General features: G+C 52.9%; 1 pseudogene; it reads right to left on the minus strand.

The window, feature by feature from the left end:
- Positions 1 to 22,799, minus strand: part of LOC144247838 (serine/threonine-protein kinase pim-1-like) — a 55,291-nt pseudogene extending 32,492 nt beyond the window's left edge.
- Positions 22,800 to 25,049: the final 2,250 nt, after the last annotated feature.

The following is a 25,049-nucleotide window of genomic DNA, read 5'->3' on the forward strand; positions in this document are numbered from 1 at the left end:
GGGAAGGGCACCGCACACCTGCCCTGGGCCGGCTGTGAGGGTGGATCATCATCCCAACCTGCACTGGCCATTGCAAGGGACTGCTGCCATGGACACTGCACCGAGCCCACTGCGCCAGCCCATTGCTCAGGGCTGCTGTCACTGCCCAGAGCCAGAGGGGAGCCCTTGCTGTGGGTTTGTGCCGTGGCCGCCTGCCCTGTGCCGCGCAGGCCGGTCAGGCGCCGCGGAACCAGCAGCAAACACCAGGGCCAGGGCCAAGGCCGGGTCAGGCAGACAGAAAGGGGCAGTGCTGGGCACTGTTTGCATGGCAGCCCTCACTGGGACACCACACCTGGGTCACCTGGCCTGGCAGGTGCCATGGAAACCCCTGGCAGGGACTGATGGCACAGACCCTGGCACTGAGACGCTGCTGGGCCGGGTGCTGAGCACAGGGCTGGGCACACAGAGATGCTTTTGCTCTTGCTCAGCTCCCACTGAGCCAAAGCCTGGCCTGCCCCTCCTCTGGCCACGCTGGAGAGGGGCTGGGGCTGTGGGAGAGCTTGGGAGGGGACACAGCCAGGACAGGTGGCCCCCACTGACCCCGGGGATACCCCAGACCATAGGGCATCACGCTCAGGGTATAAAGTGAGGGGAACAAGGAGGAAGGGGGGACATTTGGAGTGATGGCTTTTCTCTTCCCAGGTAACACTTAGGCTGGAGGGGGCCCTGTTTCACCAGTGGGCAGGGTCAGCACCAAAGACACAGACACCAACTGAAGGAATTGTGTCATTTATATCATGCACAGCTGCAAAGAATTACAAAAGGATAAGCTCAGCAAAGCACATCATCATTAGCAAAGCATTACAAAAAAGCTCAGCAATGCATCCAGTCATTGTTACCAGAGATTGCCTGGAGTGATTAAGGAAAGATCCATCACCAGTTAGCCTCAGGCTTTACCATCATCCACAGCCACACATCAGCTGGGGGAAGCCAAGGACTGGAGAGCCACTCCCAGACACTGGGAATTCCTGCAGGTGCCTCCACCTCTGCAGCCAATGAAGCTCCAACCCCAAAGCTGTGAGAGGACCCAGCTTTTACACTGTTAAACAAACAAGCTGGCATCACTGCTAGTGTGAGAACATCTGCTTTCATTCTCCTGACTGCTTTCTCCCAAAGCCTGGCCAGGGATGAAGGAGGAACCAAGGGAGTTGACTTTGATCCTTCACCCCCAAAGAAGACCAGATGTGGCCTTGTCTGTTTCTAAATACAGAAAGATAAATCCATGTTTTACCAAGGAACACATACATGGATCATGTTGTTAATCATGCTTCGTTAATGAGTGGATACAAATACAACATTTGCTTGGAAGGTTCATCTAGAGATGAGCTTTGCCTCAGGGCCTGTTCAGGCTTTGATCACCACAACTTGTTCAGGCCTCGGTACTTTGATTGGTTCTGAGACCTACAATCAACTACAACCTTCGTAACAATTCTTTCAGTAACACAGCTTACATTTAAGTATTAAGCAAAAAGGCATCTCCTCTTGTTCTACAATTAAGTGCAGTTTAAATTCATTACTCAGAACTATTCACATTCCTTTTAAAACATGCTTAAATTGTTGCTATTCTCCCTTATTTACCAAATGCCTCTCTTTTCTTGATACTGTCTCTTTTAAGGAAGGTCTCAATACTCCACTTCCCAGCACAAAGTGTCCCAGCAACTCACCAAGTGCACACACTGCAATGATCACAGGCCCTGCCACAAATGCATTTCACAGCAGCCTCTAATTGGGCAGCCATGAAGCCAATCCCACCAAGAAAAATTTTCTTCTTTCTGCCACTCTTCTACTGCTCTTTCTGTCAAGGTGATTCCTGACTGTTGGCCTTCAAACCCATCACTGCTAGCAGTGCAACATCCCCGTCCCCAGATAGCCCAGGTTCCTCCTTGGCCAGCAAGCAGATAATCCGAGGCCATGCGGTTCCCTGGAGTCCCCATTTGTGTTTGTTGGAGCTCATAGGATGTGCTATTGGACATTTTAACAGCATCATTTGCTACCTCTTCTAATAATCCATTCAGCTCCTTCATGTCAACTCCACGGGACAGGGCAGGGCACATGGGGCGCAGGGTGAACCAGAATCTTTTGCTTTCTAAAACCCAAGGCACTCTTTGGGAGGAAAATGTTCTCTGGACCCTAAGTCTTCTGTGTGCTTGTTGCTGAAGGAGCCTAAATGGTGGCCCTGCAGCTGGGAGTGGTGTGACACTGACACTGACCAGCTGCAGCACCCCAAGTTCTACTGACATTGGCAGTGATGGTAAAGCACAGAAATCTTCTGACACTGTTGCCTCTAGAACTATAACAGGGTTGGGTTTCTCCTGACGGGAAATCTGAGTGAATCCTGTCTCACTGATCATTGTATTCCTGTGTCCCACAGCAGAGTTTTCTGTAACTGTCCCTTCACTGACTCCGTTACGAGGCAGAGCCCATTGACAGAGTTCTGGCCACCACACAGGGTTCCCCTCCAAGGGAACCCCATTCCTCCCAGCTTCAGGTGAGAACATACCCAGCAATTAGTGACACTGAGTGCTTTGGCTACCTTGGTCTTTACATTTTCAAAACATTTTTGATGACTGATCCCTTGGTGAAACTCTGGAGGTGTTTTGGCAAACAAAGGTTCTGGCTGACTATCAAGGTACAAATTACAGACATCTGTAGTACTTTAGTGACACCGTTCTTCATTCTTTTTGCTCAATCTCATTCAAGTTAGGAACAATAATTCTGTTGTCCATGGAGCTGGCACCTTTTTAATTCCAGAATAATGCCCACAAGGTCCTTTAGCGTTCAGTTTTACCATGTTGTCTGTGGGTAACAAGGCTTGGTGGGGCCCTTTCCCTTTTGGTTGCAAGAGGGCCAGAACCTCTATTTAGAGAAAAAAAAAAAAGGAAAAAGAAAACAAACCCAATTAGATGAATTGTAAAAGATAAAAATAAAATCCAAGTGTTAGTGAAACAACTTCTGTAACTTTGCATTAAGAGGTAAATGATCTTTTTAAAAAGAGAACTCAGTTATTTACATTGTAAATGTGCTGATGGCATGGATCCATCTTACTGACCTCAGCAGCCTTTTTTAAAGTTTTTGGGGCTTGTTTCCAACATTGTGATTTTAAATTGTGGTCAAAGCAATAGGAAATTGATTGGGGCCCTTCCAACTCCAGACAGGACTGGGAATCTAAACTCTGTCAAACCCCAAATTCTTTAGAAGATGACCTTCCTTCTCACTCTGGGAATGAGCTGCACATTCCCTCTGAAACTGTCAGGGGTTTCTTATGGATGAAAAATCCCACTTACGGCTTTTTGCTCTGGTTTGGAAGTGGGAAGGGCAATTCTCCATCCATCAGCTCCAGACTGCACTGCCTCAGGAACACGGCTCACTTGCCAGCTTTGGCCACTCATGGCACTTCTAGAGGAGGAAGAAAGTGAAACTACACAATTACAGCCAAAAAGAAATGAAGAATGAATAGTGGAGATCCAGGCATTCCTGCAGAGATTCAGGGGGTCAGCTGGGACTGTGGAGAGTTTGGGTCCTTGCCAATTGAATGTGTGACCCCAGCTGCAATCTCCTGGCCTACAGGAGAGTCTCACTCACCTGCCAAAGCAGAAAGCTCAGGCACTGTGCTCAAACGGGCTCATCTGATGCAAAGCTGTCATAGCAATGGGAGGGCAGAGCCAGCCCAGCTGTGCCCAGGGCAGAGCCCAGCAGAGCCCTGGCAGAGCCCAGAGCAGCCTCAGCACCCGCAGAGCCCGGCTGCAAGGAGAGAAACCAGAAACCACCCGTCAGCTGAAGTCTCCTGTCCCCTTGTCCCAGCTGCCCACAGAGCCCAGGCCATGCTGGCTGTGCCCAGAGCCGTGCCCAGAGCTGCCCATCACTGCTGCCTTTGGGAGCAGAGCAGGAGGGCAGGACATTCCCAGCCTGCAGCCAGCCACAGCACATCCAGCCCTCAGCAGCTGCCCAGAGCAGGAGACTCCTTGTGCTTGTTGCCATCTCCCAAAAGCTCTGATCCCACCATGCCAAGCAGACGGGGACTCACCTCATGCCATCCTCTGCTGGGAGAAAAGCTGGTCCCAAATGATGTCCTCAGCCTTCTCCAAGGGCACGGCCCATCCACGCTGCAGCTGCTCCCAAGCACTTCCCAATCCCGACTGGACCTTACATTGAACGCTTCCTCGAGAAAAACAAACAACAAACTGTTGAAAAGTGATTAGAGACAAGGGGAAGCAAGAAAAAAACTCTTATCTCTGTCAGGGGTCTGAGGAAGGCCCAACCCCCACATGCTAGGGAAAATCCCACCCATGGGGGAGAGAAGCCCACACTTTCTTTCTTCCCTCCTGCACTGCCTCCCAAAATAACAGTGATCCCAAAGCAAACAAGGGCAGTGGAGCAGGCCAAGCCATTCCTTGCCTGCAAAGCAAAGCAGCCCCTGCACAGGTTCTGGAGTCCCACCTCTGCTCCCACCATGGGGGTTTGCTTGTGTTGGGCTGGCTGCCCCAGCCCCAGCCCCAGCCTCAGCCTAGGCCATGCTGGGTGGTGGGGGCTGTTAGCAGGGCCAGGAGCCAACTCCCATTTTGTATCCACCCCAACCCATGCCCCCAGCCCTGCCAAAAAGCAGCTGGGCAGCCGACTGAAGTTGCATCTGCCCCAGAACAAGGAGAACCTTTTGTTCCCAGCCAGTCTGAGCAATGTACAAATCTGGGAGCATTTCCCCGGTTGTGGACTCATCTGCAAATTCGCTGTGGAGCCTGGCTTTGGAGAAGGTGCCAGAAGTCCATCATCTTCAGCTGCCAGTGTCCAAGTTGAGGAAGAGGTTGTCATCCTTGATGTCGTCCTCGCTGTCTCCAGCAGCCCCACCTGGTACAGCTTCTCCAGGGGCTCCTTCTCCTTCCCTGGGGGTCAGACCAGGCTGTCAGGGCTCTGCCCAGGGCCCCAGCTGTCAGGCAACCGGGACAAGCAAAACCACCTTGGATGGCAGCCACCAGTGCTGGGCAGAGCAGCTCAGCTCCAGCACAAGGGCTGCGTGTTCCCACCAACAACCCCAGTGCATTGATATAGACAAGGAAAAAAGTCTGGGTTTCCTTGCTTCTGATTGCCAGGGCATGTGTGGAGCTGTAACTTACCAGGGCCCTGCAGCAAAGTGTGCATGAGGCTCTCTCCCTTCATCTATGACAGGTGAATATCCTGTATCCATGGCTCATAGAACAGGTCTTCTAAGGAAGGTCTGTCCAAGAAGTGCATGGATAAGCACCACCTGATAAGTTCTTGGCACTCTGGGCAGAGAAACCAGAAACCACCAGTCAGCTAGAGAAGGCTCCTGTCTGCTTTGCCCCACTCTTCCCATGCCCAGGCCATGCTGCTTTTGTGCTCCCAGCTGGGCCTAAACTTTCCGATCAATTCCCTGTTGTGGAGGAGAGCAGGAGAGCAGGACATGTGCCACCTCCTCAGCGGCTGCCAGAGTGAGATGCTCACAAGCCCGCTGCTGTCTCCCAGCACTGGTATTCCCCCGTGGCCAGAGATGAGGATCCACCTGGAGAGAGCCGCTGTGGCAGCGAGAGCTGATGGTCCCAGCTGATCTTCCGGCCCCTCCTGAAAGGGTGCTGCCCGCAGACCATCTGGTGCAGCAGGATGCCCAGGGACCAGATTGTTGCTGCCTCGCCATGGTACCAGCCCAAGCGGGTCCATTCTGGGGGGCTGTATGACAGTGTTCCTGTGGAATACAGATGGAGTTCATCAGGGGGATGCTGCTGCTTCCAGAGCCTGGCCCCAGCATCCCTGGGCATGCAGGGGCTGCCCCAGTGACACACGGAGTGACTGCTGCACTCTCGCCAGCACCTGGGATTGTGTACAAACTCAGGGCTGGACAAGAAGCCACTGGTGTTGGAAGAGGGCAGCAGAAGCCCCAGCAAGGTCTGACCATGACATATAAAGAAAAAACCCACTCAGGGCTGGGGGAAAAAAACAGGTCCTTATCTTCCCTACCTGCAGTGCCCCAAAGATATTATGAAGGCAATATTTTATGTTTTCATAAAATATTATGAAAACAAGGTGAGTGGAGCAGTCCAAGCCCTTCCTCTCACCTGCACACCAAACTGGCTGGTGCACTGGTCCTGGCCCCCTCCTCTGCTACCCCCACCCACGGGTGCTTTTGTCAGGCTGGCAGCTGCTGCTCCAACCCCAGCCCCAGGCAGAGTGCTGGGCAAAGGCCGCCAGCAGGGCTGGAAGATGCCTCCCCACCCAGCCCCGCTCAAAAGCAGCTCAGGTAAAGACTCAGTACCCTGACTGGCAGCAAAAGGGAGAATCCTCGCTGCCACACCCAGCTTGGCCTGTGAGATGTTGGGCCATGAGATAGTAGGACCGGGAGCACACCCCTGCCCGGGCTCACCTGCAAAGTCAGTGTAGGCTGTGTCCTGCAGGTAGGTGCCACAGCCAAAGTCGATCAATTTTGCCTGGCCAGTGGCCAGGTCAACCAGGATGTTCTCTGGTTTTATGTCACGGTGCAGGACCCCGCGGCTGGTGCAGTGCCGCACGGCCTCCAGCACCTGGCGGAACAGCTCCCGTGCCACCTCTTCAGACAGGAACCTCCGTGCCCGAATGAAATGCAGGAGGTCCTGAGACCGCTCCGGCCGCTCCAGCACCATCACGATGCTGTTGGGGAGCTCAAACCACTCCAGCAGCTGGACCACACCAGGGAAGCCGGTGGACACCTTGTCCAGCAGGACGATCTCCAGGGGTGCGCTGGTGCCGTCGGGCTGCGGGAGGACCACGGTGCCACCAGTGGGACTGATGTCGCGCCAGGGCAGGGGAACCCCTCAGCCAGCCCGGGATGCTCTGCGCCCTGCGCTGGCCCCACGCCCGCTCCCCATCGAGGCGTCCTGGTGGCTTCCCCCATGCCGGGCCTCGCCTCATCCCCGCCCGGCACGGCCCGGCTGTTCCCGCTGGCCCCGCTCACTCACCAGCTCGCCCCAGCGCCGGACGCGGTTCCGTGGCACCCTTTTGATGGCCACCTGCAAGCCAAAGGCAGCAGCGGGCTGAGCTCGCCGCCCGCCCTGCCGAGCCCCATCCTCCTGCTTCCCTCTCCTCCTCCTCCGCCTCCTCCTTCTCTTCCTCCTCCATCCTCCTTCTCCTCCTCTCCCTCCTTCCTTCTCCTTCTTCTCTCCCTCCTTCCTTCTCCTCCTGCTCTGCCTCCTCTTTCCTCCTCCTCCTTCACTTCCTCCTCCATCCTCCTCCTCCTCCTCCTCTCCCTTCTTCCCACTTCTCCTCCTCTCCCTCCTTCCTCCTGCTCCTTCTCTTCCTTCTCCTCCTTCTCCTTCCTCCTCCTCCTCCTCCTCCTCCTCCTCCATGCCCGCCGCCGGCCCCGCCGCTCACCGGGGCGCCGTCCGAGAGCCGCGTGGCTGCGAACACTCTGCCGAAGCCGCCGCGCCCCAGCAGCGAACCCACTCGGTACCGCTCCTGCAGGGCCTCCTGCGCCTTCCCTGCGGGCGGGACGCGGCTGTCAGCGCTCGGCCCGGGGCCAGGAGCGGCCCCCGAGCGCCCCCCGAGCGCCTCGGGCCGGCCATCCCCAGGCCTTCGGTCTCGGCAACGGGACACGGGAGGCTCGGGGCCGGCGGCCGCGCTGCCGAGCGGCGGAGCTCGGGCCGGGGAAGCCGCAGCGGGGGCGGCGGGAGCGGCCGTGCCGCGTGTGTCCTCCGCGGGGCCCGGGAGGCGCCGGCGCCGGGGCCGGACCCTGCGGCGGGGCCGGGGCCGGGCTCGGGCCAGGCGGAGCCAAAGGGCGGCGATGCCGGCCCAGCCCCAGGCACTGATGCCCGCCCGGCAGCGCCACCGCCAGCACGGCCAGAGCCGGGCGGAGGCGAGACCGCGGCGGGGCGGGCGGGGCCGGGGACGGGGCAGCCCCGCCCGGGGCCGGGGGCGGGCCGGGGGCATGGCCCGGCCCGGCATGGGGAGAAGGAGGCGGGGAGAGGAGAGGGACACCGGGGAAGGACACCGAGGGGAAGGTGTCCGAGAGCGGGGGAGGGAGGAGAGAACGAGAAAGAAGAGAAAAACTGCTTTTGCTGCTGCCGCTGCTGCCGCCGCTGCTGCCGCCGCCGCCGCTGCTGCCTCTGCAACTGAAGCACCGAGGCCGTTTGTCCGCGTGTCCGTTCCCCGCTCGCCCCACGAGCCCCACGGCCGAGCCCCGCGCGCCCCGGGGACAGCCCCTTCGTCTGTCCAGACACGGGAACTTTGCAGTGTGGAGCCCAGATCCAGAGTCCTGACTCCTGCACACTGGCAGAGGAATCCCCTCTGCTGTGTCGCTGCTGTGCATTGTCCTTGCCGAGGCTCAAACACACTTGGGGCACATTCCCTTGCTGTAGGATTCGTACCTGACCCAAGCACTGCACCTGTGTCTGCAGCGTTGCTTTCCAGTAAAAACAGGGGAAGGAAAACTGCGTGTAGCTCATGGTATTTTAGAGTGTTTATAACTTGCTAAATGACCCATCTTAGAGGTGAGATCCATTTGGAATTCATGGCATGGAGAAGTCGTGCAACATGGAAAAGGGGAGCATAGAAAGAAAGAGGAAAACATCTTAGATACTTTCTTTCATTTTCATTGCACTTCTGCAAAGCTGTTCCACTTCTCCAGGAATCTTCTCCTGTCTGCTCTTGACAAGAACCTCTCATGGAGAACAAGGTCGAGCTTCTGTCCCAAGATTTGCCACCTGCTGCAGCTTCTCTTGGCTTTCCACACTGCACTGTGTATGCAGCACGACTTTTGCAGCAAAGCAGGCCAAATGTTTAGAGAACTTTACATGTCCTTTCTTTTCCTGGGGGGCTGGGGAGTTGTGCCACTGGTGAAGTGGCACAATTGTGACTGTTTGTCCTGGTTTAGGGCAAATTTTGTGAGGAAACCTCCAAAAGGAGTCCGTCTACAAATCAAGTTCAAGCAGCCCCTCTCCCTACTATTTCAGGAGAAGACTTCCCTGGAGAAAATGGAAAAAATCAGTTTATTTAACAAGTAAAGTGTTCACAAGCATGAATAATATGAAATAAACCCCCTCAGAGTTCTGAAGAGATGGCAATTCAGAAAGTCCTTTTTGTGGGTTGTAGTTGGCTCACTCAGTCTCTTCTCAGTCCCTCTGGCACTGGAATGCAGGGTCCCAGACCTCGGTGGGCCACAGGTGTGAGCTGCCAGTGTTTTTCTGGGTTTTCAGTCCAGAGCAGGTTTAAACAGTTCTAAGAAAAAGGAAAGTCTGTGATGGTTATTAAATTGTTCAAATGTTCAACTCCTGTTTGTTGGCAAGAAACCTTTCTGTGCCTCTGAGTGTCACCATCCCTGAGCCCAAAGGACACAAACCTGATGAGTTGTGGTTCCCACTGCAGGGGCACTTGGGACCTTGGCTCTGCACAGGAGAGCTCTTCATCCACTTTCTCTCTTTTCCTCCCTCTGGGCATGGAGGAAGCTCCTGACTTCAGCCTGTGACTCGTGTGTGGAAAGAGAAAATCTGGGCAGAATCGGGGCAGGGTGGGTTTGGGGGGACCTTGGGATCTGTGCTGGACACAGAAAGTGTTTTCCATTGCTCTGAGACTGGCTACTGTGCCAAGTGGATTTAATAGCCAGCAGAGGAATGACTTCTGCATTTGATGGAGCTGTGTCTTCCCTTGGCTTTGTTGGCTGACAAGAATTGAACATCCCTCTGTGTCTCAGGCAGCTCTTACTCCAAGGAAAGCAGGTGGGGGTTGGAGCCAAGGAGCTGAAACCTGCAGGTGCAGCCTGGGCTGGAGGGAGCTCAGATTTGCACAAGGCTGCTCTGAGTGCCAGGGCTTGGATGGGGGAAATGGTGGGGTGGGGGTAGGGACAGAGTCTGATGGATTGTCAGCCATCAAGCGTCTTGATTTTCATATCTATTCCAACTGCATGAGGAGGTACTTGAATTAAGTGTCAAGTGGAGCTTGCACATATTCATTTATGTGGAGTAAAAAAATGAAATAGGACCTAACAAATCTTTTCTGTGTCTTTGTAAAAATAAAGCATTCACTTTGAATACACTACTAAAGCCTGCCTAATTAATCACAAAATATTTGAAAACTTAAATCAAATTATTCCAAGAGGCTTGGCTTGTTCAAGTATTCTGAGTGTTAATGAGCTTTGGGGCACTATTTCTCCAGTGAATCTAACTCAGAGTACACAAATTATTGTAATTCCTTTTAAATGTCTCCTTGAGAGAGTTGCTTGGGGGATGAGGGTCAGGGCTTGTGTGTCCTGCTTGGGACAGCCCAGGCAGGGCTTTCACAGCCCCATCCCACACTCCATTTCCCAGCTGGAGCCGCTGGTGCCTCTGAGTTCTGCTGCGCCAGCCCCAGGGAGGACTTGGGGTCATTTGGTCACTCAGGAGCTGGGCTGGGAGCTCCAGAGGTGGCTGTGGAGCATTGCCTGTGCTGTGCCAGGGACTGGCAGACACTGCTGGGCTGGGATAGAGGCTCTGGGGGGATTGGGGTTCCAGGGCCGGGCAAGGCTGGACCTGCCCCTTGCTCCCCCACACACAAAATGTTCCCAGCCAACAATCTCCTCCAGTCTTTCACACCAGGCAACATTGGAGGTGAAATCCCAATTCTGGACATGGGCACCTGGATGAGAAGGAGAATTCTGTTCCATAGGAAGGAAAGCACAGAGCCCCAGTGTTTGGAAGGCAGATGAGAGTCTCACAAAGCCAAGGTCGGCCAGACTTGTCAGGAATGGCAGATTGTCTGCAGGCAGCCTCTGGATATAGGGAATTTTGGAGACAGAATCCCAATTTTGGCCATGGGCACCTGGAGAAGCAGGACAGTGTTGTAATGCGGGCAGCCTCTCTTGCCGCGATACCCCGAGCAGTGGAGTGCTGGGCGGTGAGAGGGAAGAGAACGGGCGGCTGCTCCCCCTGTGAAGCTCTGCAGTCCCACTTGGTGTGGGGAGGCAACACAGGACTTGGGGGCGAACAGGAAGGTTTTATTCAGTGAGCCCCAAAACCCTCTGGGGAGGGCGAACAAAGGTTTTATACCAGAACTCAAGAGGCGGGGTATAGGAACAGCAACCAGTGAGGGTACGCCTGGGGAAGAGTCTAAGGAGGGACTAACAGAGCACAAACCTATCAGGGGAAACAGGGGAGAGGAGTAACACAAAGTAACCAAAAGGGTGTTGAGCCTCACTAAATAGACAGGGAATGCTCTGGAAGCAGGGGAGGAGGCTACGAGGAGTGACAGGGAATGTTCTGGGGAAAGGGGCAGGGAAAGGGAGGATTGACAACTTGGAGGGGAGCCGGGTAGGGAAGAGCTTGGGAAGATTGACACCTGGGGAAGGGAGGAGACTGGTGGGGGAGGTTGAACATACACAGAACAAATATCAAACTAAAGAAAAACACACAACAGGACAATTCTTTCCCATAGGAAGGAAAGCATGGAGCCTTCCCCAGTGTTTTGGGGACAGATGAGAGGTGACCCTCATGAAACCACTTCCAACCAGACTTGTCCTGGCAATATTCCTATGGGAACAATCCCTGGATAAAAGGACATTTGGACGTAAAATCCCAGTTCTGGCCATGGGCACTTGGAGGAGAAGGAGAGTTCTTTTCCACTGAAAGGAAAGCAGGGAGCCCCAGTGTTTCCTGTCCCAGTGAGCCCCAGTAGCAGAGAAGAGACCTTTAACATGCCAAGGTCAGCTGGACCAGTCAGGCAGTCCACGGGAGGCCAAACCAGCCAGACCTGTTCTGTGTTCCTTTGGTTGCATGGGGCCCCACAGTGTCAGAATTGCTCTTTAATTACAAAAAGACATACAGTATCACAATGGACCCTTGGTCCAATGGGGTCCCACAGTGCCACAATAGCCCCTGGGTTCCATGAGAACTCCTAGTTTCACAATGGTTCCAATGATTCCATGAGGCCATGGAGTGTCCCAATGGTCTCCATGGTTCCCCAGGCCCCACAATGACACGTGAGTCCTCTGTTCCATGAAACCCACAATGTCACAATGGACCTTTGGACCATGGGGGTTTGCAGTGTCACAATGGTCTCCTTTGGCTCCACAGTGTCACAATGGACCACTGATGACACGAGGCCCCACAGTGTCACAATGGTCCTCTTGGTTCTGTGGGGACCCCAGGGTCACAATGGTCTCACTGGTTTCATGTAGCCTGACAGTGTCACAATGCTTTGCTGATTCCATTGGGTATCATAGTATCCCAATGGTCTCCATGATCCAATGTGTCCCCCAAGTGTCACAATGGTGTCCATTGTTCCATGGTGCCTCACAGTGTCACAATGGCCCCTTGGTCTCACAGGCCCCACAGTGTCACAATGGCTCCTTGTTTCCATGGTTCCTGTGCTGGTGCATTCCCTCCTCCCCTTCTCAGGCTGCCCTGCCAGCTGAGAAATGCTCACTGGGCCTCGGTCTTGGCCAGCAGCCCCTGGGCTCAGCTCCTCTGGAGCTCATCACAAACACTGTCTGCTCCAGGCACTGCTGCTGCCCAGCCAGCTCCTGGTTACTTTAGGAGCAGCCCTGGGAATTGTTTCTGTCCCCTCAGTGGCACAACATCCCTGTTCTCACCCTGCCAAAGAAAGCTGCTGATGCCAAGTGCGGCCAGGATGAAACATGGCTGGGACTGCAGCCCCTCTCTAGGGGCCCTACAAACAGCGCTCCAAAAGGAGCCCTTGGAGCTCTCCTGGGCCAGCGACTCCCTCTGAGTGGGGCCTCTCCGAGCCGGGAACTCTCCCGTTTGCTGAATTCGGGGATCCCGAAACAACGAGGGAGCCTGGGCCGATCCCCCCACTCCTCCAGGCTCAACCCTTCCCTGCTGGGGAGATGCCAAAGCATCCTCAAGGAGCATTTCCCCGCCCTTAGGGGAATTTCTCACAGGTGCCTTGCACTGACTCTCTGTGTCTGTGTGCACACAGGAGTGCCTGTGCTGGGGAATGTGGCAGAAATGCTGCTCTCTGAGGGCTCTGAGTGCCCTGGATAGCTGAGCCTGTCAGGCCTGTAAGTGAGGTCAAGTGATGCAGCCTAAGCTAAGTTAAATGCTGCTAAGAGTTGTTTTTTGCTATAAGTTATAAGCTGAGCTAAATACTGTTAAACGATATTCCTCTGTTAAATTGAAAAGTCATAGGTTATAAGTTATGTTAAATACTGTTAATATCTGTTCTTTTGTTAAATTTTGAAGTTGAAGGTAGAAGTTAAGGTTAAGGTATAAGTTAAGTCCTGTTAAATTTGAGCTCTGTTCAGCTTTTGGCCCATATTCCTTTTATCCTTGCCCTCACTGTTCTATGTGTCCCTGTGCCACATAAAGGGACAGTTCTCTGATCATTTCAGTTTGATTGCCTGGATTTTGTTTGGATTTGTGGTTGATTTGTTTCCTAGGGGTGCCTTAAGTGTGAAGTGTTGTCCTGGGTTGTAAGATAAGCTTGTATTCCATTTGCCATCTGTTGAAGGCAAACCGGTTGGACAGGTTTTTGTTATCTCTCTCAGAGACAATGGTTTGCCCCGTAGAGGCAATGGTTTGTTTATACACCATTGACTGATTCAATGCAGGGCTGGTAAATGTAACACCGTGAGGGGTCCCACCCAGAGGGGGGAAGCCAAGCACTCTATTGTTGTTTAAAGGGGTAGCTTTTTGGGGAGAGGAGGCAGCTCTCTGGGCGGGACTCCGAGAGAAGCAGCTCGCTCTCTCTCTTCGCGGGATTCCCAGAGAAGCAGCTCACTCTCTGTCTCTTTTCGGCGGCACTCGCAGCGAAGCAGCCGGCGCGCGCTGAGGCGACGGCAGCGGAGCTCAGAGGCAACCCCGGCGCAGAGGAAGACCGGCCCCACTGCCACCAGATCTTCAGAGGAAAACTGTACCCTTCTAAAGATCACCACTTCAGCTGCAACTCATCAACCATTGCAAGGGGAGCAATTGTCCCAGCAGAACTACTGGCACCCCGACTCCTCAGGTTCTGGACTTTTTTCACTGGTTTTGTTTGTACCGATTGCATTTGCCTTTTTAAATTGTTGTCTAGTTTTCTCCTAGTAAAGAATTGTTACTCCCATTCCCACATCTTTGCCTGAGAGCCTTTTAATTTAAAGATCCTGGTAATTCAGAGGGAGGGGGGTTTGCCGTTCTCCATTGCACAGGAGGCTTTGCCCTCTTCCACAGACTCCTGTCTTGTCGAACCAAGACAGAATTTGGCGCCCAACGTGGGGCCCGAGGGCATTGAGAGGGAAAAAGGATTAACAGTTCTTAAGTAATTTGGTTTTTTGTTGTGTGTAAAAACATCTTCAGCATCACAATGTGGTCTAGTTTACCTTGGTTTGGGTGGCACGTGATCGTAGCTATACTTTTCCCATTTGCAGACCCTTATCTAAAAATGGGTCCTATAACTAAGGCTACGGTGTCTGTTATCGAGTTTGGCTTCTGGGTTAATTGGGTGAAGAATTCATGGATCTTTAATTTCCTCTGGAAGGCAGGTACATGGATTTATAGCTATCACACGTTAACTGTATGTTTTTGGGGTTACTTTAATAACGGTACCTACTGTGAGGAAATAGCACCTGGGCAAACTTTCTCCCAACCTTTTAACCATCTTTTTGGGTCTGCTCCACCAGTTCTCAAAGGGTTAAGATCCTTTCTAAGTGCTAATGATACCATACAATGGGTGGTGTTGCTGATAGTCCTGTTATATTTAGCATTCAGAGATAAGGGAAGATTAACCTGGATAACTACCCTCACACCTACACCACAGACTGGAGATGCTGCTGCTCCAGAGCCTGACCCTGCCCCACAGCCCACCTCAGAAATGAACCGCCCAGATTGGGTGAGGGTTCTGGTTAAGGAGATACGAGAGATGCTGAAGGAGTGCATTTCCCCAGCTGGTGAGAAACTGGCCCTTTGCCTTGAGGAAGGACAGTCTAATAGTACAGCTGTGGAACCCACAGATGTTACAACTGTCCAGGTTCCAGCTGAACCACAAAGGCAGTCACGGTCAGCAGCAGTGGCCCCGGTAGAAACAAGGAAGTCTAAGGTGAAAGCAGAGCACCCTGCAGATAGGGACAGGAATGGAGGAACCTCACAACCCACAGGGGACCCAGAGATTGCTATCATCACCGAGTCCCTGACGTACGAAAGTCTTCGTAATCTGCATAAAGACATTGTGCGACGAGGGCGTGAGGCTTATGCTACCTGGCTACTCCGGGTTTGGGATCTTATGGGTACAGGCGTGCAGCTGGACGGTGGTGAGGCAAGGAACTTGGGACCCTTGACCCAGGACTCGGGTATAAATCAGGTTTTTGTAAGGGAACCAGGATCCCTTTCTCTCTGGGAGCGGCTCTTAATGAGTGTCAGGGAGAGGTTTGTCCACAGAGAGAGAATGCAAGAGCACCATCATAGAATGTGCTGGAAGACCCTCGAGGAAGGGATCCAACAGCTGAGGGAAGTGGCAGTATTGGAGGTACTCTTTGGGAGGGATGGACGACACAATAATGACCCTGACAAGGTCAGGTGTACGGGACAAATGCTGTGGAGTCTGGCAAATCTTGGGCCATCTCAATACACCACCTTCATTGCAACGATCAATGCTGACACCCACCGGGAGACAATAGGTTCTGTTGCCAACAAACTTAGGAATTATGAGAGTATGATTAATGGCCCAATGCAGGCTCATATCTCAGCTGTGATTAAGGAGTTTAAAGAGGAGATGAGGGAGGAGATAAGGAAGGTTAATACAGCACCCGTGAGAGTCACAGGCCCCAGAATCAGCGCCCAACATTCCCCAGCTAGAGAGAGAGGGTACACCCCAAGGGCTAATCTGTGGTTCTTCCTGCGTGACCATGGGGAAGACATGGGGAGGTGGGATGGGAAACCCACTTCTGTCCTGGCAGCACGGGTCCGTCAACTTAAGGAGGGAAACTCTAACCAGGGGAGTTCCACCAAAGTGAAGGTAGCCTCAACCTCCCGTGACCAAGCTTGTGGGTACGATCTGTCAGACCCCCTTGAAGGGACCTCTAGTATGTATGCCCAGGAAAGGAATGATAACCAGTGTTAGAGGGGCCCTGTCTCTAGCCAGGGAGAGGCATGGGAAAACCGGATCTTCTGGACAGTGTGGATCCGATGGCCTGGCACATCAGAGCCACAAAAATATGATGCTTTAGTTGATACTGGTGCACAGTGTACTCTGATACCATCGGGACATGTGGGGGCAGAGCCTGTTTCCATTGCTGGTGTGACAGGGGGATCACAACAATTGACTCTGGTGGAAGCCGAGGTGAGCCTGACTGGGAAGGAGTGGAAGAAACATCCTATAGTGACTGGCCCAGATGCTCCGTGTATCCTAGGCATAGACTTCCTCCGGAACGGATATTACAAAGACCCAAAGGGACTCAGGTGGGCTTTTGGAATAGCCGCTGTAGAGGCAGAAGACATTAAGCAATTGAACACCTTGCCTGGACTGTCAGAAAACCCCTCTGCAGTAGGACTCCTAAGGGTGGAAGAACAACGCGTGCCAATTGCGACCTCGACAGTGCACCGCCGGCAGTATCGGACGGATCGAGATGCCGTGATCCCCATCCACAAAATGATTCGGGAGCTGGAGAGCCAAGGGGTGGTCAGCAAAACCCACTCACCCTTCAACAGCCCCATCTGGCCTGTGTGCAAATCTGACAAAGAATGGAGATTGACTGTGGACTATCGTGGCTTAAATGAAGTGACTCCACCGCTGAGCGCTGCTGTGCCGGACATGCTGGAACTCCAGTACGAGCTGGAGTCCAAGGCAGCAAAGTGGTATGCCACCATTGATATTGCTAATGCGTTTTTCTCCATTCCTCTGGCAGCAGAATGCAGGCCTCAGTTTGCTTTCACCTGGAGGGGCGTGCAGTACACCTGGAACCGACTGCCCCAGGGGTGGAAACACAGCCCCACCATCTGCCATGGACTGATCCAGGCTGCACTAGAAAAGGGTGAGGCTCCAGAACACCTGCAATACATTGATGACATCATTGTGTGGGGGAGCATAGCGGCAGAAGTGTTTGAGAAAGGTGAGAGGATCATCCAGATACTACTAGAAGCTGGCTTTGCCATCAAGAAGAGCAAAGTCAAGGGACCTGCCCGAGAGATCCAGTTCCTGGGAGTGAAATGGCAAGATGGACGGCGCCAGATTCCCACTGAGGTCATCAACAAGATCACAGCTATGTCCCCACCAACCAGCAAAAAGGAAACACAAGCTTTCCTGGGTGCCATAGGTTTCTGGAGAATGCACATTCCTGAGTATAGCCAGATTGTGAGCCCTCTTTATCTGGTTACCCGAAAGAAGAATGATTTCCACTGGGGCCCTGAGCAGCAACAAGCCTTCACCCAGATCAAGCAGGAGATCGCTCATGCTGTAGCCCGTGGCCCAGTCAGAACGGGACCAGAGGTCAAGAATGTGCTCTACTCTGCAGCCGGGAACCATGGGTTGTCCTGGAGCCTTTGGCAGAAAGTGCCTGGGGAGACTCGAGGCCGACCACTGGGATTCTGGAGCCGAAGTTACAGAGGGTCTGAAGCCAACTACACTCCCACAGAGAAGGAAATCTTGGCTGCCTTTGAAGGAGTTCAAGCCGCCTCGGAGGTAATTGGCACAGAAACACAACTCCTCCTGGCACCCCGACTACCGGTGCTGGGGTGGATGTTTAAAGGAAAGGTTCCCTCTACCCACCATGCCACTGACGCCACATGGAGCAAATGGATTGCTCTCATCACTCAACGCGCCCGTATTGGAAACCTGAATCGCCCTGGGATTTTGGAGATAATTACGAACTGGCCAGTAGGTGAAAACTTTGGTCTCACTGATGATGAGGAGCAGGTGCAAGTGGCAAGGGCTGAAGAAGCTCCACCATACAACCAACTACCAGCAGAGGAGACCTGCTACGCTCTTTTCACTGACGGTTCCTGTCGCATCGTAGGGATGAACCGGAAGTGGAAAGCAGCCGTATGGAGCCCCACATGCCAAGTTGCACAAGCTACCGAAGGAGAAGGTGGATCAAGCCAACTCGCCGAACTGAAGGCCGTTCAGCTGGCTCTGGACATTGCTGAAAGGGAGAAGTGGCCAAAGCTCTACCTTTATACTGATTCATGGATGGTAGCCAATGCTCTGTGGGGCTGGCTGGGAAGGTGGAGGAAGGCCAACTGGCAACGTAGAGGAAAGCCAATCTGGGCTGCTGATATATGGAAAGACATTGCCTCTCGGGTGGAAAAGCTGACGGTGAAAGTCCGTCATGTAGATGCCCATGTCCCCAAAAGTCGGGCTAATGAGGAGCACCGAAACAACGAGCAGGTAGATCAGGCAGCAAAAATAGAGGTGTCAAAGATAGACTTAGATTGGCACCATAAGGGGGAGTTGTTCCTGGCTCGATGGGCTCATGATGCCTCAGGTCATCAGGGCAGAGATGCCACCTACAAGTGGGCACGAGACCGAGGGGTGGATCTAACCATGGACAGTGTTTCCCAGGTTATCCATGACTGTGAGACGTGTGCTGCCATCAAACAGGCCAAGAGAGTGAAGCCCCTATGGTATGGTGGGCGGTGGTCCAAGTACAAGTATGGGGAGGCCTGGCAGATTGACTACATCACACTGCCCCAGACACGCCAAGGCAAGCGCTACGTGCTGACCATGGTGGAAGCCACCACTGGATGGCTGGAGACTTTCCCTGTACCTCATGCCACTGCCCGGAACACCATCTTAGGCTTGGAAAAGCAAGTCCTGTGGAGACACGGCACCCCTGAGAGAATTGAGTCTGACAACGGTACCCATTTCAAGAACAGCCTTATCAACACCTGGGCCAGAGAACATGGTATCGAATGGATATATCATATTCCCTATCATGCTCCAGCTGCCGGCAAAGTTGAACGGTGCAACGGACTCCTTAAGACTACCCTGAAAGCACTTGGTGGGGGAACATTTAGAAACTGGGAAATTAACCTGGCAAAAGCAACCTGGATGGTCAACACCCGGGGGTCTGTCAATCGAGCTGGCCCTGCTCAGTCAGAACCCTTACACACAGTAGATGGAGATAAGGTCCCTGTAGTACATATGAAAGGTATTTTAGGGAAAACTGTTTGGATTAATCCCACCTCAGGCAAAGACCAACCCATTCGTGGGATTGTCTTTGCTCAAGGACCTGGTTACACTTGGTGGGTAATGCAGAAAGATGGGGAGACCCGCTGTGTACCACAGGGAAACTTGGTCTTAAGAGAGAACTGGGTGTAAGATTTCATGGTGTGCAGATGGAAATAGAATAAGGGGTGGATAATGTCCTGGGTTGTAAGATAAGCTTGTATTCCATTTGCCATCTGTTGAAGGCAAACCGGTTGGACAGGTTTTTGTTATCTCTCTCAGAGACAATGGTTTGCCCCGTAGAGGCAATGGTTTGTTTATACACCATTGACTGATTCAATGCAGGGCTGGTAAATGTAACACCGTGAGGGGTCCCACCCAGAGGGGGGAAGCCAAGCACTCTATTGTTGTTTAAAGGGGTAGCTTTTTGGGGAGAGGAGGCAGCTCTCTGGGCGGGACTCCGAGAGAAGCAGCTCGCTCTCTCTCTTCGCGGAATTCCCAGAGAAGCAGCTCGCTCTCTCTCTCTTTTCGGCGGCACTCGCAGCGAAGCAGCCGGCGCGCGCTGAGGCGACGGCAGCGGAGCTCAGAGGCAACCCCGGCGCAGAGGAAGACCGGCCCCACTGCCACCAGATCTTCAGAGGAAAACTGTACCCTTCTAAAGATCACCACTTCAGCTGCAACTCATCAACCATTGCAAGGGGAGCAATTGTCCCAGCAGAACTACTGGCACCCCGACTCCTCAGGTTCTGGACTTTTTTCACTGGTTTTGTTTGTACCGATTGCATTTGCCTTTTTAAATTGTTGTCTAGTTTTCTCCTAGTAAAGAATTGTTACTCCCATTCCCACATCTTTGCCTGAGAGCCTTTTAATTTAAAGATCCTGGTAATTCAGAGGGAGGGGGGTTTGCCGTTCTCCATTGCACAGGAGGCTTTGCCCTCTTCCACAGACTCCTGTCTTGTCGAACCAAGACAAGTGTTCAGTCAGGAGCAGAGTGACTCTTGCCAAGGAACTTTGTGGTGCTGTCGCTTAATATTAAATCTGGTTTTTGCTGCTCCCTTGCCGGGGACTTTTCAGCGCTCTCAAGCCCTCGTTGGTAACAGGGTGAAGGAGCCCTGGCCAAGGCTCTGGCCCTGGGGGACACAGGGACAATGCCAGGGGGTCCCTGTCCCCCCGTCCCACCCCCCACAGCCCCAGCCCCCGTCCCTGTGTCGGGCTATGGGGTTGATCTCGTGGAACATCCTCTGGGGGAGGCTGCGGCGACGGGGGCGGGGGGACCCGGGGGGACTGGGGACCCCCCTATGCATGAGCAGTGTTGGACTTCTCTGGGGGAAACTGGGGCAGAGTGACCTCCTCAGTGAAATCACACAGCCCCTGGGATGTCACAGAGCCCCAGTGATGTCACACAGCCCCTGGGATGTCACAAAGCCCCTGCGATGTCACACAGCTCCTGTGATGTCACACAGCCCCCGTAATGTCACAGGACCCCTGGGATGTCACACTGGCCCTGTGATGTCACACAGACCCAGTGATGTCACACAGCCAACTGTGAAGTCACACAGCCCTTGCGATGTCACACAGCCCCAGTGATGTCACACAGCCCCTGCGATGTCACACAGCCCACTCTGAGATGTAACAGGCCACCTGGGATTTCATACAGCTGCTCTGTGATGTCACAGCCTGCTCTTTGAGGTCCCAGTCTGCTCTGTGATGTCACAAAATCTGCCCTGTGGCGTCACAGCCCAGCCTGTGATGTCACAGTCTCCCTTTAATGTCACAGCCTGCGCTGTGATTTCACAGTCAGCTCTGTGATGGCACAACCCACTCTCTATTGTCTCAGCCTTCTCTGTGACATCACACAGCTGCTCTGTGATGTCACAGAGGCCTTATCTATGATGGCAGAGTCTTCTATGTAGCCTCACATCCCATTCTGTGATGACACACAGCCAGCCTGAAATGTCATAGACAGCTTTGTGACATCAGAACCTCTTCTGTGATGTCCAACCTCCTCTGTGATGTCACAGCCTGCTCTGTGATGGCAAAACCCACTTATCATGTCACACAGCACCTCTTGGCCTCACAGACCCATCCTGTCATGTCACAACACCTTCAGTGATGTAACACAGCCACCCTATAATGTCACAGCACACTCTATGACCTCACAGCTTGCTCTGTGATGTCATACAGACATCCTGTGATGTCACAGCCTGCTCTGTGATGTCACATAATCACAGAAACCAGAATTACTGGGTTGGAAGAGACCTTTAAGGTCATCAAATCCAACCCATGCCCTAATACCACTTCAGCTGAACCATGGCACTGAGTGCCACATCCAGTCTTTTTTTAAACATATCCAAGGATGCTGACTCCATCACCTCCCTGGACAGACAATTCCAGTACTTTATCACCCTTTCCATAAAAAACATTTTTCCTAATATCCAATCTAAATTTCCCTTGGTACAGCATAAGACTGTGTCCTCTGGTTCTGTCAGCTGCTGTGAGGAGAAAGAGACCAACCCCCACCTGACTGCAACCACCTTTCAGGGAGTGTAGAGAGTGGTAAGGTCACCTCTGAGCCTCCTCTTCTCCGGGCTAAACAACCCCAGCTCCAACACTTGTTCCTCACAGGACTTGTGTTCCAAGCACATCACCAGCCTTGCTGCCCTTCTCTGGACATGCTCCAGGTCCTCCATGACCTTCCCAAACTGGGTGGCCCAGAACTGGACACAGCACTTGAGGTGCTGCCCAACCAGGGCAAGTACAGGGGAAGAATCACTGCTCTGCTCCTGCTGGCCAAACCATTCCTGATCCAGGCCAGGAGCCATTGGCCTTCTGGGCCACCAGGGCACACTGCTGGCTCATGTTCAACCGGGCTTTCGACCAGTGCCCCCAGGTCCCTTTCTGCCTGGGCACTGACCAGCCACACCATCCCCAGCCTGTAATGTTGCAGGGGGTGTTTGTGGTCAAAATGCAGGGATGGGCACTTGGATTTACTAAGCTTCATCTTATTGGACTCTGCCCATCCCTCCAACTCTTCCAAGTCTCCCTGCAGAGCCCTCCTACCTTCCAACAGATGGACACACGCTCCCAGCTTAGTGTCATCTGCAGATTTACTAATGAAAGGCTCAATCCCCTCATCCATGTGGTCAATAAAAACATTGAACAGAGCTGGCCCAGCGCAGAGCCCTGAGGGACACCACTGGTGACTGTCCCCAGCTGGATGCAGCACCGCTCACCACCACTGTCTGGGCCGGCCATGCAGCCTGTTCTGAGCCCAGCACAGAGTGCTCCTGTCCCAGCCGTGGGCTGCAGCTTTTCCAGGAGTGTGCTGTGGGAGACAGTGCCAAAGGCCTTGCTGGAGTCCAAATAGACACATCCACAGCCTGTCCCACATCCACCAGGAGGGTCACCTGGTCATGAAAGGAGACCAGGTTGGTCAAACACGACATACCCCTCCTAAACCCCTGCTGGCTGGGTCTGACACCCTGGCCATCCTGTAAGTGCTGTGTGGTGACACTCAGTGTAAACTGCTCCATGACCTTACCGGGTACTGAGGTCAGGCTGACTGGCCTGTAATTACCAGGATCCTCCTTCTCACCCTTGCTGTGAATGGGCATCACATTGGGCAGCTTCCAGTCATCTGGAACCTCCCCAGTGAGCCAGGACTGCTGGAAAATGATGGAGAGTATCTTGGCAAGCTCATCTGACAGCTCCCTCATCGCCCTGGGGTGGATCCCATCTGGTCCCATGGATTTATGAACATCCAAGCAGCTCAGCAGTTCTCTGACTGCCTCCCCCTGGATAACAGTGGCCCACTCTGCTCCCTGACACCATCTACCAGCCCAGGAGGACAGTTGTCCTGAAGGCAAATCGTCTTCTCACTAAAGACTGAGGCAAAGATGGCGTTAAGCACCTCTGCCTTCTCTCCATCTGCAGTTATTAAATTCCCTTCCACATCTAATAAATAACAAAGGTTGACCTTACCCTTCCTTTTACCATTAATATATTCATAAAAACATTTTTTATTAGCCTTTACTGAAGTTGCCATTTTAAGGTCAAACTGAGCTTCGGCCTCCCTAATTTCTTTCCTACATGCCCTAGCAGACCTATTAAACACTTCCTGAGGGACCTGACCCTCCTTCCAAAGATGATACATCCTCTTTTTATTCCTGAGTTCCTCCAAAACCTCCTTCACCATCCAGGCTAGACGTTTGCCTCGTCGACTCATCTTTCAGCACACAGGGACAGTCTGTTCCTGTGCCCTTCATATCTCTATTTTGAAACATGCCCACATTTCCTGAACTCCTCTGTTTTTAAGGGCTGCTTCCCAAGGAACTGTCTGAATAAGTCTCCTAAATAGGCCAAAGTCTGCCCTCTGGAAATCCAATGTAAAAGTCTTATTAGTGTTCCTCCTGACTTCACCAAATATTGAGAATTTCCAACCACCACATCTCTCACCATCCAATCCCTATTTGCAAACATCAGATCTAACACAGATCTCCCCTTGTAGGCTCACCCACCTGCTGTGACAAAAAATTGTCTTCCACCAACCCTAAAAATTTCCTGGACTGCCTCTTTTCAGCTCTATTAAGTTTCCAGCAGATGTCCACCAGGTTGAAATCACCAAAAGAACAAGTGCTGATGATCCAGAAACATTCCCTAGTTGCTTACAGAATGAGTTTTCCACATCTTCTTCCTGGGTGGGTGGACGATAACACACTCCCAGTAGGATGTCAGCCTTGTTGGCCTTCCCCCTAATTCTCACCCATAGACATTCAATTTCATCATCATTAGGTTCAACACCCATAGCAACAAAACCCTCCCTAATATAAAGGGCCACTGCTCCACCTCCTCTCCCTTTCCTGTCTCTCCTGAAGAGCTTGCAGCCATCTAATGCAGCACTCCAGCCACGTGAGCCATCCCACCCTGTTTCTGTGATGACAATTCCATCACAGCTCTGCTGTTGCACCATGGCCTCCAGCTCTTCTTGTTTGTGACCCATGCTGTGTGCACCTCAGCTGGGCTGCTGATTTCACCCCTCACTCAGGCTTACCACCCTTGGGCCTGCTTTCAGACAAACCAGCTACATCTCCCTCCCCCTTCAGACCTAGTTTAAAGCCCTCTCAACAAGTTCTGCCAATTCATGAGCTAAAATTCTTCTGCCCTTACCAGAAAGATGGAGCCCACCTGGTTCCAGCAGGCCAGGTGCTGTAAAAGTCACCCCCTGATTAAAGAATCTGAAATTTTGCCAATGACACCAACCTGTGGGCCACTTGTTGATAATGTGAGCTCTCCTATTGCTTTCACCATTTTTCTCAGACTCAAAAGGGACTGAGGAAAAGAATGTCTGTGCCCCTGTCCTATTAACCACCTGACCCAATGCCCTAAAGTCCCTTTCCATTGCCCTGACACTCCTCTTTTCAATCTCATCACTGCCAGCCTGGGGTATCAGCAGTGGGTAATAATCAGAGGGCAGAATCAGCCCAGTCAGTCTCTCAGGGATATCCCGTACCCGGGCCCCAGGGAGGCAGCAGACCTCTCTGTGGGATGGCTCTGGTTGACATATGGGGCCCTCTGTTCCCCTCAGAAGGGAGTCACACACTGCGATTGCCCTTCTTTCCTTTTTGATGTTAGAGATTGTCCTGGTTTAGGGCAATTTTGGGAGAAAACCTCCGGAAGGAGCCCCCGGAAAGCAAATCCCCACGGTCCCTCCTCCCTGACCTGGTTCGGGAAGACTGTCCTCAGAGACAAGTGAATAAAACCTGTTTATTTAACAAGCAAAACACTCCCCAGCACAAAAGAAAAAATAAAAACAACAACAACAAAAAAAAACCAACATCAAATGACAAAAACTCTTTCACCACTCTGAAGAGATGACAAATTCAGAAAGTCCACTCCTGGGAGTGGTTGCCCAGCTCTCAGTGTCTGGAGCTGGGCTGCCTGCTGCAGATCACAAAATGCAGACTCTC

The sequence above is a fragment of the Lonchura striata genome, chromosome 32 (assembly GCF_050655825.1).
Source record: "Lonchura striata isolate lonStrDom1 chromosome 32, ASM5065582v1, whole genome shotgun sequence".
In the NCBI taxonomy this organism is placed as follows: domain Eukaryota; kingdom Metazoa; phylum Chordata; class Aves; order Passeriformes; family Estrildidae; genus Lonchura; species Lonchura striata.